The following is a 13,084-nucleotide window of genomic DNA, read 5'->3' on the forward strand; positions in this document are numbered from 1 at the left end:
TCTGGAACTTACGTTTACTTAACAAATGATGGACAACTTTATGTGTTAGTACATACAGGTTTATTTTATTTATTTAATGGGTACACATTATATCACATTTCTTTTTGATGAACATTTAATCCATTTTAATTTTTTGTGTAATTACAAAGTTATCACAAGCACCATTCTTATAAAACCTTTTTTTTCACACATGTAGGAGTATTTTCGTAGGTGTTATTCTTAGAAGTAATGTATCAGAGGATATGTATATTTAAGTAATGTATCAGAGGATATGTATATTTATGGCCAAATGGTGAATGGCTTGCTTTATATTGAACAGGGAAAGTACTATAACCTAAGCAAAACACAGGGAATCAACTGAGATTTCTTTTACGAGAAGAACAGTTAAGTGCTACTTAACATTTTACCACGAAGCTGTGGGCTTCACCTGGAATTTTTGAGATACGCCACAAAGGGAGGTGGGGGTCTGTTCATCAATTTCTGAGACCATATCAATGATAAGCCTGTGTCGCACCAGGATTTGGTATTTGACCTTTAAAAAACAAAAACAGAAAAAAACCTATAGAGTGTCTATTAATGGAAAATTAACTGAGGTGATACATTTTTTTTCAAAGCTTCTCTCTAACTGTTCAATTCATCTATATAATCAATGTTTGTTACTCTGATACTCTGTTAGAAATAGGGAACATTATGTAGGAGGAGAAACACAAGATCAACAAGTACTTGCAAATATAGGAGTATTCACAGGTGTAAGAAAGAGTGTGGTGAATTTTGTTGGGGGCAAAAGGACAGGAAAAGCTTAAAAGAGGAGATCATCCTTGAGTTGGGATTTGAAGAATGAAAAAAAAAAAATCATCAAGAACACAAGGAGAGCACCCAGGCTGATCAAAGGTCTAGATGTGAAGTAGTGACATTGCTTTCTGTCACTGGAACAAGATGGGGTGAGGATAGCAGTGGAAGACAGGGTTGGAGGTGATATCTAATTTTAACTACCTATAGCTTTTTTTTGGTTTATTTCTGTCACTGATTTTGGCACTTCCTCAGATATTACTTTATATGGCTCTTTTATTATTTCCTGACTTTTTGTTTCTCTTGAACTAGATGGAGAGTTCCTTGGCCCGCATCTTATATTTCTTCAGTCTTTCATGTTTGTAATATTTTAAAGCATCATATGGTCATTGAATGTTGATGAATAAATGGTAAAGGCATATACTATGGGGAAACAGCAAGATTGAGTTGAGGGAAGATTTTAGAGAAGAGTTTGGGCTTTAGGTGGATTTGGAGGATAAGTATAACCCACAAGACAGACTAGCGTGTTAAAGTGGCTGATAGTGAGAGGAGCAATGAAACATAGTGCCGAAGGATGTGGAAGGAAAGCAACTTTAGGTTCTCATGGGCTTTCACAGGCAAATTCATTGTTTCTTTTATTCAATCAATTCATTTTTCCAGCCCTCATTTAACATAGATTCACTCTTTGTTCACTAATATTGTGTCGGTCTCCGGGATAAAACAATTAATGGAAGGGACAAAAACTCTGCCCTTAAAGAGCTTAGGTTTTGTTGGGGGAACATGAAATATTCAAACAGGTCATTGTAAGAGAGGGACTCCATGACACTGGGCATCTACTTTCTTTGGGCATTATTTTCAGTGAATGTAGAGGGTTGGGAGCGTCATACATATATATATATATATATATATATATTTTTTTTTTTTTTTTTTTTTTTTTTTTTTGGGTGGAGGTAGAGTTGAATTTTATGTCACTGTTGTTCTTGGCTTAGGTGAGGAGACCTGTGTTATAGTGCTAGTCTAGAATATGGTTCTATTCAATAGCTCATTTGAATTGAATAATTCCTCGTGACTGGGCATCAGGTGATTTAGGGACCTCACAATGAATCAATTGCTTGTTGCAGACATGACTCCATCCCTCAGCAGGAATCGGACATGCCCTAGCCAGGAAACTGAGCAGTCAGTGGGATTAGATCAAAATAAACAAGCAAAATTAAAAACACTGAGTAATTTCTTAGACAAGAAATTTTAAGTCTGAAAGCAGACAACTTGCAATAATGTGATTATGGAGTTGGGAGTCAAGAAATACATATTGTAAAAGGAAAAGAATTCTTAAATCATTCCGAGACAAGGAGACATCAGCAAAAACAGTGAGATAATTTATGTTTCCAAAATGACATAGAACATCAGAATTCATTAAAGTGTTTTATGAACTATAGGACACATCTCTTAGCCCTTAGGTCCAGGCATTCCTTAAGCTTTCTTATTAGCTTTAGTCGTCAGTTTCTTTGGGTTATGGTCCCTTTTGAGAAGCTGATTGAATGCACGTATCATCTCAGAAAAATGCATATATGCTTATGAATGTAATGATTATGAAATAACTTCAGGGATTTCATGGATCTCCTGAGAGCCCAACTATAAAGAAACAGATTAAAAATCTCTGAGTTAGAGGAGTCTTAGTGGAATTCCTTAGTGATTTGTGTCATCCCTGAGCTTTCTAGGATTTCTCAAGGCAAGAAACATACCCTCTCTCCAACTCCATCACACTCAATGGATACAGGAAGATCTAGGATTACCCAGACCTGAGGCCCTCTTTATGAATCTCATTCTAAGAGCATCTTTTTGGCAATGAAAGGATAAAACAGACTGGAAATTTTCTATATTTCCTTACACCACTTGGTAACTCATCACAGCGTCAAAAGGATTCTGTGCACAAAATTATCATTAATTATAGTCAAGGTACTTAATTTATTCAATAGCTTGATTGAACAAATTAAGTACCTTGATAATTGGAAATGACCCCCAGCATTTCCTGATGCATGGCAATCCCTGATACCTATTAAACAGAAGCCTCCACTGTACTGGACAAGGTATTGTACAAGGTGCTAGGGTACAAAAGTGAATAAGAGGAAGCCCTTATTTACGTTCTTGTGGAAAATGCAGTAAGTATCATATGATTTGTGGAAAATGCAGTAAGTATCAATGTGGTAGAGGCAAAATGGATGTATGCACAAGAGGCCAGAAAAGAGCCACATTGCATTTTGATCTTCTTTTTCTGCATTCGTTCTTGTTATTTCCTCTGCCTGGAGTCCTCTTTTTCATCCTTGACTGTCAATGTTTTACTCACCCTTAAAGATCCTTCTTTATGCTACCACCTTCATGAAGTCTTTATTTTTGTTCCTCTCATTTGGAGGTAGCCTTTTCTTTCTCTGAAATGCTTTTGGAATTCATGACTTTCTTATTTATTTTATTCTACCTCGTCTGATGCCATTGTTATTTGATTACTGTTTTGAGATATTAAATTTCAAGGAAGATTATATGTTTTGATATTTTCTTTTAGAACAATAAATATGGGTTGAATTGAATTGACTTGTTTGCCTTTATAAATTTACAAAAGTATTTAAAATTGTCAACCAGTCCCTGGAGGAAACTAGGACTTATGCTTGGAGGCCAGAAGTAGAGCAACTTCTCTATGGAGTAGTTTAGTAGGTGCCCGAAAACAGCCACTGAATTAAACGTATCTAAAATTCTACTAAGTAGATCAAACTATATAGGTTTTTGCTAATCTTTTAAAGTTTTGCCAGAGGGGGTATCAGGAAACTATGTTCAGACTTCTTGGCTGATTAAATTGACCTTTGTCATAAGTGATAAAGTTCAGTGTACAATGTCATTACAAATGTGGCTATATTATACCGAATTTACTCATGAAATAGGGTTAAGCTTGAAAGAGTGTGGTAACTTTGTATTCTGTCTATGTAGACATCTTTCTTTCTTTCTTTCTTTTTGAGACAATGTCTCCCTCTGTCTCCCAGGGTGGAGTGCAGTATCACTATCCTGGCTCTCCTGGCTCACTGCAGCCTGGACTTACCCAGCTCAGGTGATTCTCCCACCTCAGCCTCCCAAGTAGCTGGACTACAGGTGTGCACCACCACATCTGGCTAATTTTCTGTAGAGACGGTTTCATGTTGTTGCCCAGGCTGGTCTTGAACTTCTGGGTTTAAGCAATCCTCCTGCCTCAGCCTCCCAAAGTGTTGGGATTACAGGCATGAGCCACTGCACCTGGCCTATGTAGAAATATTTCGACTCAACACTAAAATTACACACTTATGGAATTAAAAAAAATAAGCTTGGGTGTGATATTTAAAATAGGAAAGAACACCCTGCAAATGGGCAACAGATGAGAATGCTGAAGGGAAGGTAAGAGATACAGTACTAGTGTGAGGAATTGATTCATGATTTCAGTGTTTGGACGACAGTATAATGCTTTAGGTAAGGGTAAGGAAGGTGCTGGGAATTTATGTTCTTTGAGTTGATACTGTCAATTGGGCAGTTACTTTCGGTTTTGTAGACACAATCGAGAAAATGTGTAGTTTCAAAGTCAAATGGAAGGTCAGTATGTATTTTGTGGTGTCATAAGAAGTTTCTGTGATTTCAAAGTTGGATGCCGAGTCAATGTATAGTTTGGTGCCATCATAGGGAGGACCCTTTGTGTCAAATTTGCTGTTGTATATGACAGCTTCTGGGATGCTGTAGGATAATATGGTTTGATTTATGATTGTAGCAGATGATAGCATGGGAGTTGTAGTTAAAACTGGAGTTGCAGATGTGGTGGTAGAAGTTGCTTTAGAAGTAGTGATAGCTGGGGTAGTTATACTGGTTTGGGTTTGAGAGTGAGAGCTTGAAAATAAAAATATTGAATCTAGATGTGGGTTTGTATAGAGGGATATAAAAGGAAAAATTTCACTTTTATTAGATGAATTTGTCCAGGTCTTTTGTTGATTTGTGGATTTGGATAAAATTTGGTATGAGCAGACTTTTTTAAAGGTGGCTTTGGGTAAGATTGGGATTTATTTTAAAAAAAATGAATAGCAGATTTTGGGAAATATTTTGATAGAGGAGATTTTGATTGGCTACAGGTTTCATATGATGTTTTGGAGAGCAGGCTCCTGACCGAACTGCTGTTTTAAGAGGAGCTTTGGACAGGACACTTCCTTGCTTGCTAGCTGTGCTTAGATGGTGATACAAAAAGGCAATCCCAGATGAAATAACTGCTTTGGAATCATTTTAGATGGGCTTGTTACAGGTAGTTAGGCATAAGTAGGGCAGAAAAGGGCTCTCCCCCACCCACAAGGAATGTTGGGTGATGGTTCGGCAGTGATCACACTGCATCTCTAAAGGTTATAAATTGGCAGCCAGTGCCAGGGAGAGGCCATTTCCTGATGGTCCACACCTGTTGCATTAAAGTGTTAACTGAATGTAGATGCCAGGGAGAAGCAACTTCCTGGGCATGTGCATTAAGGGACAAAATGGCAGAGTATGACCTTCTGGGGGCACACTACCAGAAAAGGGAAGAAAACCTCAGATGGGCATGCGTACAACTTCCTAAACACACCGTACATGCTCACCTCCCAAGGGTAAGGAGGGCACTGTACATGCAGGCAGCTCACCCTAAAGAAAGAATCATGGGTAAGAGGATCAAGGTAAAACATGTCCTAGGATCAAGGTAAAACACTGGACTTGACCTTCAGGTGTTCGCTTGGGTCTCTTTCAAGTGAACCTTCCTTTCTTTCCTGTTATAAAACCTTTTCAAATAAACTTCCACTCCTGCTCTGAAACTTTCATTGGTCTCTTTTTCTGTCTTATGCCTCTCAGTCGAATTATTTCTTCTGAGGAGACAAGAATTGAGTTGTGGCAGACCTGTACGGATTCACTGCCAGTAACCTGGATAACTTCCACCAGTAACAAGCTGGCTCTTGGCTTTTTAAAATTTATTTTGTCTCCCAGGCTGGTGCAGTGGCATGATCATAGCTCACTGCAGCCTCAAACTCCTTAGCTAAAGCATTACTCCCCCCTGAGCCTCCCAAGAAGCTGGGACTACAAACATGCACCACCATGCCTGGCTAATTAAAAACTTTTTTTTTGTGGTGATGAAGGTCTCACTATGTCACCCAAAACTCCTGGCCTCAAGTGATCTTCCTTCATCAGCCTCCTAAAGCATTAGAATTACAGGCGTGAGCCACTGCATTGGACTGGCTCTTTGCTTATTTGTTATTCTTGAGTGATTTTGTATAGATCCAGAATGTAACTAAACAGCTGTTTTTGGACCAGCTTTTGAAGGGGAAGCATTCTGCTAAGTTAAAGATGAGTTTGTGCTATTTCTGGACGTGTTTTGGATGGTGCAGCTCTTTGTATATTGGCTTGTTTCAGTGAGTTTCTTTGCAAGGGCTGGTTGCTGAGTAGCTTTTTGGACAAAAGAATTATTTGCAGACCACCTTGTCTTAAAATAATTTGTGTGACGCAGTTCCTCCTTATCCTTGGTTTTGCTTTCCATGGTTCACTTATCCGTGGTCAACCATGGTCTGAAAATATTAAATAAAAAAATCCAGAAACAGACAAATCATAACCTTTAAATTGAATGCTACTCTGAGTAGGCTGATGAAATCTTGCACCGTCCAGCTTTGCCCAGCAGGAGATGTGAATCATCCCTTTGTCCGGCATATCCACTCTGTATACACTACTCGCCCTATACAATGTAATTGTATAATATAGAAAAAAGGATAGTGCATATAGGGTTTGATAGTATCTGTGGTTTCAGGCATCCACTGGTGGTCTTGGAATGTATCTTCTGAAGACAAGCAGGGATGACTGTATAGCCCTATCCTGCCCAAACAGCTGATTATGGATGAGCTTTGGGCAAGGGAGCTTTTTCCTGATAAGTTGATTTCAGATGACTTTGTGTAGAGTAAAATCTTGAATAATAGCTGTTTTTGGATGAGTTTTGGATGGGGCAGTTCTTTTCTGATTAGTTCATCTCCAGTGACTTTGTATAGAGCCATATCTTGGATGAACAACTGTTTCTGAATGAATTTAATATGAAGCTATTCTTTGCTGATCAGCTGATTTTGGAAGAAGCTGAATTTGATCAGGGTTATGTTGAGATGACATTGTTCTGCAAATGGGCAAATCAGACTGTGCTCTTTGTCTGTCCTGGCCTTTGTTTGTTGAATATTACTGAATAGATAAGAGAGATGATGGATAAGCATCAAAACCCATCACTGAATCTTAGGAGAGAATCAAGCAGATAAGCTGATGGTAGTGTTTTTATTTGACTCTCATTTTACTGGGAGGGCTAAACTAGCTCTCATTTGTCTCTATAATTGAATTGTATGATTTTCTTGATTGTAGACCCTTGGCTTAAGGACTAAGATACTCCAAACACCTCCCTAATTTTGTTTAAAAATCACCAGCTGTCAAGGAGGTGCTTAAGCGTCAATTGTTGGCTTCTTAATGGGTTGTCCAGTCTGGGTAGATCATGTTAATTAGTTTGAGAACTTGTTGATGTAAGGTGGGGAGAAATTGCTTGTCTTGGGGCTTGCCTTAGTGGTTAGTTTCACAATTTGTCCCCTTATCCTGAAGCCCAATTGCATTCTATACCTCTAACTAATTAATTACTCCAATAAATATTTATTCAGTATTTACTATTTTCCGGACAATGTGCTAGACATTGGGGATTGAAGTAGTAGGTTGTCAATTTGCTGTCTCTTATGTAAAATGAGAAGGCCTAAGAATCAGTCCCGAGGAAGTCCACTGTTTTGAAGTGTGGAAAGTGGTGGAGTAAAAAAGATGGAGAAGAAGTGACTGAGGAGAAAAACTTGGAGGGGGTAGTTTTTATCTAATGCATAGAAAGTCCTTTTTTTATTTTTTTAGAACAGCTAAATGATCAAAGTGTGGAAAGTTGCTGAGAGATCAAATACAGTAACAAAACTGAAATGTGTTAATTGAAATTAGCAAAAATAGGTCTGGTAAATTTAGGAATTGGAGCCATGAGGGTGAAAGCTGGATTAGAGTGTGTTGAGTAGTAAATGGAAGGTGAAGAATAAAGAATTGAGCAATATCTGTAGGCAACTCAGGCTTTGAGGACTTCAGCTGTGAACTGGTGTGGTGAGATATGGTATTAAATAAAGGGGAATGTGGTAGTTCTTTCTTTTCTTTATTTCTCCTCCTTTCCATTCTTCTCCCTTTCTCCCCCTCTTCTCTTCTTCCCTTCCTTCTTCTTTTTCAAAAATAAGACACTTAAATAATTATGGGAAACCTCCCCAAAAGAAGAAGTGGCTGAAGATATGAAACGGAAATATTTACAGGAAAAAAGGCTATGGAGAGAGGATGTTTTTGGATTTCGAGCACAAATGGAGATTGGCCTTTGACTAGACCATTGCAACAGGAATAAAGAAGAAGATGCATCTACGGATGCAGGTAGATTTGTAGATAGGGTGACACTGAATCAAAGGAATCAATTTGGCAACTTCTGTTTATTCTGTGAAATGTTAGGCAAGTTCATTTGCTAAGAGTTGGAGGAGAAGGGAAAGAGACCAAGATTTTAGATTGAAGAATAGATAATATAGTCCTTTGGTGTGTGAGTGAACATGCTAACACAAGACTGCTTGTCTGGGGCAAGCATTTCTAGTAATTCCAATTGTTCTGCTGTGCGGTTCTCTCCAGTAACCCTCAGCATCTTGGTTACAGTGATGCGGTTCAGATGGTTGTGTTTCTAGTGGGATGTCTGTACCCTAGTCATAGTGTTATAACAAATATACAACTGGCTAAAGATCCTCATTTGGGATTGTCACTCCTCAGATCTCTTCTCTTTCCCCGCTTCTTCCAGCCAATTTCCTCACCTGCCTTAATTGAGACAGCATCAAGAAAATAAAAGCTATTATAAGAGAACTGTTTTATCTTTTCAACCTACCTGCTCCTGGACTCAGTTTCTTGTTACAATGAAATAAATATCTTTACTCTTACTAAGCAACGACTCCTCTACTATTGTTCCCATTCCTTTTTACTTTCTTAAAGACTTCACTTTTTCTGCTATCTTTCCATCTCCTTGTCTTGGACCATTTCCATCAGCATATCAACCTGATCCACATTAAGAAATTAAACAAAACTCTCTTGAAGCTACCTCTCCATCCAACAACTGCCTTATTTCTTTGACTCGTCTTTATAGAAATTGTTTGCATTTTCTCTCTCTGACTCTTCATCTCATATCTCCTCATTTCACAATAGCTTTCATTCCCACTCCATGGAAACTGCTCTTGCTTAATGTCACCAATGACCTCCAAGTTGTCAGAGCTAATGGACGTTACTGGTTCTTCATTTTACTCAACATTTTAGTGGCATTTGTATCATTAACCACTGCCTTTTTCTCGAAATACCTTCCTTTTCTCTATTGGCTTCCATGACACAACTCTCCTGACTATTCTTTATAGTTTTTTGCATTGTCTTTAGAAAAGTCAAGAGTGCCTCAGGGTTTAGTCTTGACTTTCTTCCTTTGCCTTCTCTTTCATTCTTGTCCCTTCAGTTCCCTTCCCTTCTCATTTCTTGTCATCTCTTCCCTATTCTGTCTCCCTGTGTGATTTCACTTGATTCCTTGAGACGGAGTCTCGCTCTGTCACCCAGACTGGAGTGCCATGGTGCTATCTCGGCTCACTGCAACCTCTGCCTCCAAGGTTCAAGCGATTCTCCTTGCTTCAGCCTCCCAAGTAGCTGGGATTACAGGCACCCACCACCACTCCCGGCTTATTTTTGTACTTTTAGTAGAGACAGGGTTTCACCATGTTGGCCAGGCTGATCTCAAACTCCTGACCTCAGGTGATCCGCCGACCTCGGTCTCCCAAAGTGCTGGGATTACAGGCATAAGCCACTGTGCCTGGCCGATTCCAAGCCTTTAAATACAATTCAAATGTTGATAACTCACAATTTTATTTTTGCCCATATTTTTCCTATGAGTTCAAAGCTTCTATACCTAATAGCATACCTGACATCTCTACGTGGATATCCAACAGTCATCTTGAATGTAATACCCAAAATAAATACTTAACTCCACTCCATTTTCCTCCCAAACTTACTTTTCCTGAAATCTTCACTATCTAGGTAAGTGGCACCCCATCCACCCAGTTGCCCAAGGCAAACATCTGGGAATTATACTTTATTTAACCCTCCCCACAGGTATTGACATGTCTGTCAGTATTACTTCTGAAATATATCCCAAATCTCTCAATTGTTCTCCAGTTCTGTTCTGGTTCATTTTTTCTTCAAGTCTTGTTTAGTTCTTGTCTTTTCCACCTTGGTACTATTGACATGATAGACCTAGTAATTCTTTTTTGTGGGGGACAATCTTGTGCATCATAGGATGTTTAGCAGCATCCCTGGCTTCTATCCAACTTGATGCCAGTAATATGCCCCTAGCTATGACAATCAAAAATGTCTCCAGACATTGCCAAATATCCCGTGTGGGAGGGGGCGCAACATCATCACTAAGAACCCCGATCCAGTCTAACACACCATTAGCTCTAACACCATTGCTGAAGTAGCCTTCAAATTAATCTCCTGGCTTTTACCGCTGCCTCCCACTTCCAGGTAGCATGATCTGTGCACAGATTGCTGCAGTAGCTTTTTAACTAGTCCGCTGCTTCCACTCACATTTCCCTGAAGTTCCCTCCCTATCCAGTCTCTATATAAAATGTCAATCAGATAATGTCTTGCCCTACATAAAATCTCCCGTGACTTTTTATTGAATTTTGAGTAAAATACAAACTTGTTACTATGGTCTGCAAAATCTTAAATATTTAGTTTCTGTCAACCTTCTCTGGTACTAGTCTTCTTGTAGCTCATTATGTTCTTGCCCCATTGGATTCCTTTCTGCTCTCCTCAAATGCATCAGGGCCTTTGCTCTTGCTTTTTCCCTCTGTCTGAAATCTTTGGCTCCGAGCTGTTTGTCTGGCTGGTTCCTTTTCAACCTGTTGGACTTGACTTAAATGTCTTCTTTTCAGAGAGCCCTTTCCCAGAATGCTTTAGTGCCCAAGAAAGTGCTCTCTGTCACCTTCCATCACATCACGCTGCTTATTTCCTTCAAAGTACTAATCACCACCTCTAATAACCTTGCTTATATATTATTTACTTGCATATTGTGCGCCCTTCCTGGCTGGAATGCAAGTTTCTTGAAAATAAGGACATAGTCTTTTCCATTACTATCTTGGTGCCTGGCACATAATGGTTGAAAATGCTTGAAAAATATTTATTGAATGAATGAATGAGGCATTTGGTGTGGTGGAAACAGCACCGTAATTAGAATTAGACCTATTTACATTTCACTTCCGACTTTGTTACTTACTGACTGGAAAGTCACAGGCAAATTAAGGAACATTGCTAACCTTTAAGTTTTTCACCTATAAATTGGCATTTTCACCTTCACCTTATAGAGTTGACAGTTTGTATGTCTATGAACACTTAGTACCATGCTTGGCTCCTAGTGGATACTTAATATTAATTTTCTGTTTAAGAACTGAGACCCAAAGCTAAGCTGACAGTAGAGTAGTGTCTGTGGGAAGGACACGTTCACTGGGTCACTTTGTTGGTGGCTTTAAGCAACAAAAGGTTACTTCTTCACAAAAGATGAAGGGCTTTTCTCCCTCCTTCCTTTATAGCTTCTTGGTTCTCCAGTTCTTGATTACAGTTGTGTTTTCTTAGCACGTGTGGGTTAAGAACAGTTAGCACCACCAGTCAATTGTTCTTGGGACTCCTGTATTTCTGGGGCTCAACAATTCACTAGAGAACGTACACAGTTTAGATGGGGCTGGGAGCAGTTTATATAACCTGACTTGAGATCCCCATCCTCTCTCTATTATTCATGCTACTAGCTGGAAATTATAATGTTTCTGACATAATATGTACAGCTATTTTGCCCTTTGTTTTCTCGTATCGCAATATTCAGACAGCCCATCAATTCTATCTTTGCATAATCAAAAGCAGTTAAATAAAGAAGCATTTCTTTCCCTAAATGGAATGTTACTCCTTCCAACGCTCAAACTGTAGCTAGCAAATATATATATATATATATATATACACACATATATGCATGTATATATGTATAATTCAGTATACATGTATACTTCTACATGTATAATTCAGTGGAGAAACAAAATCGATCTAACAATGATGAGTACTGTTGCTAATATATTCTTGTCACTGATATAAAGTGGAGAAGATAGGTAAAATATCCAAGTGTTCTTTAAGTACTATTTTGGAAGTTATCTGATAAAGTTGTGGTATTTGTCCACAGAAATTATGTAAGGATGCTACTTACTGTTCCTTGTTTTCCATAGTCCCTGGCCAAGGTAAAGAACTATTTACTCCCAGGTAGTTCCTGGGGTTGACAGGTTTGCCTTGGAAGATTAAGGATATGTGACCTGCTGCTTATAGCCTAAAAGAGTGAGCTTCACTTCTAAGGTGGTTGATCATTAGAAATTATGTCTGCATAATGTATTATTATTTTGTTTAAGTCTTTTGCTGATGACAATGCTGTTCTGTTTTTAGCATGTCTGTATTATTCTCTATTCTCTGTATGTGCTATTATATATTTGTAATACAGTTAGAAAGTAAAAAAATGAGATTGCAGTAATCCTGAGTCACAGCAATATAAGATGTGATGCAGTGTGATGTTTGCTGTTGCTTTTAAACTCCACATGTTTAGATTTTTAAAGATTGTGCCTTTTAAAGAGACTCGGTGCTTCTCAAACAAAATAAACAAATAAAATAAGCAAGCAAGCAAGCCAGGAAACAAACCCAAGCAAACCAAACACCAATCAAGAACAGTGTCTGCACTTCAGCGAGGCGGCCACCAGAGGGTGCCTCTGTCAAGGCCACGCCGTGGGACTGGCGAGGTGGTTTTTCTGAAGTCATACCTGTCTTCGCCAAAAATGGGAATTCTCTATAAAAAGTGAAAAAAAATCCAATAGTGGTAGGCATATTTGTAAATTAAAAATATGGAAGCTGCAAGTTGATCATCTTTTTATCAATATTCTGTAACAGTTTCTGACTTACTTCAAATCAAATTTTCTGGAACTCCTTGATTATGAATTTATGCTATTTATTTTTAACTGAATGGAAGTGTAAACAAGAAGAAAACATCGATAGGAGACATATTTAGAAGGTACTCTTTATGGTAAGTGTGATGTTTGGATCCATTAATTCAACTGTATATTTACTGAGTCTTGCTATGTCCAGGCAGTGTCTAGCCATTCAC

Source organism: Symphalangus syndactylus, chromosome 10 (genome assembly GCF_028878055.3).
Source record: "Symphalangus syndactylus isolate Jambi chromosome 10, NHGRI_mSymSyn1-v2.1_pri, whole genome shotgun sequence".
Taxonomy (NCBI): Eukaryota; Metazoa; Chordata; class Mammalia; order Primates; family Hylobatidae; genus Symphalangus; species Symphalangus syndactylus.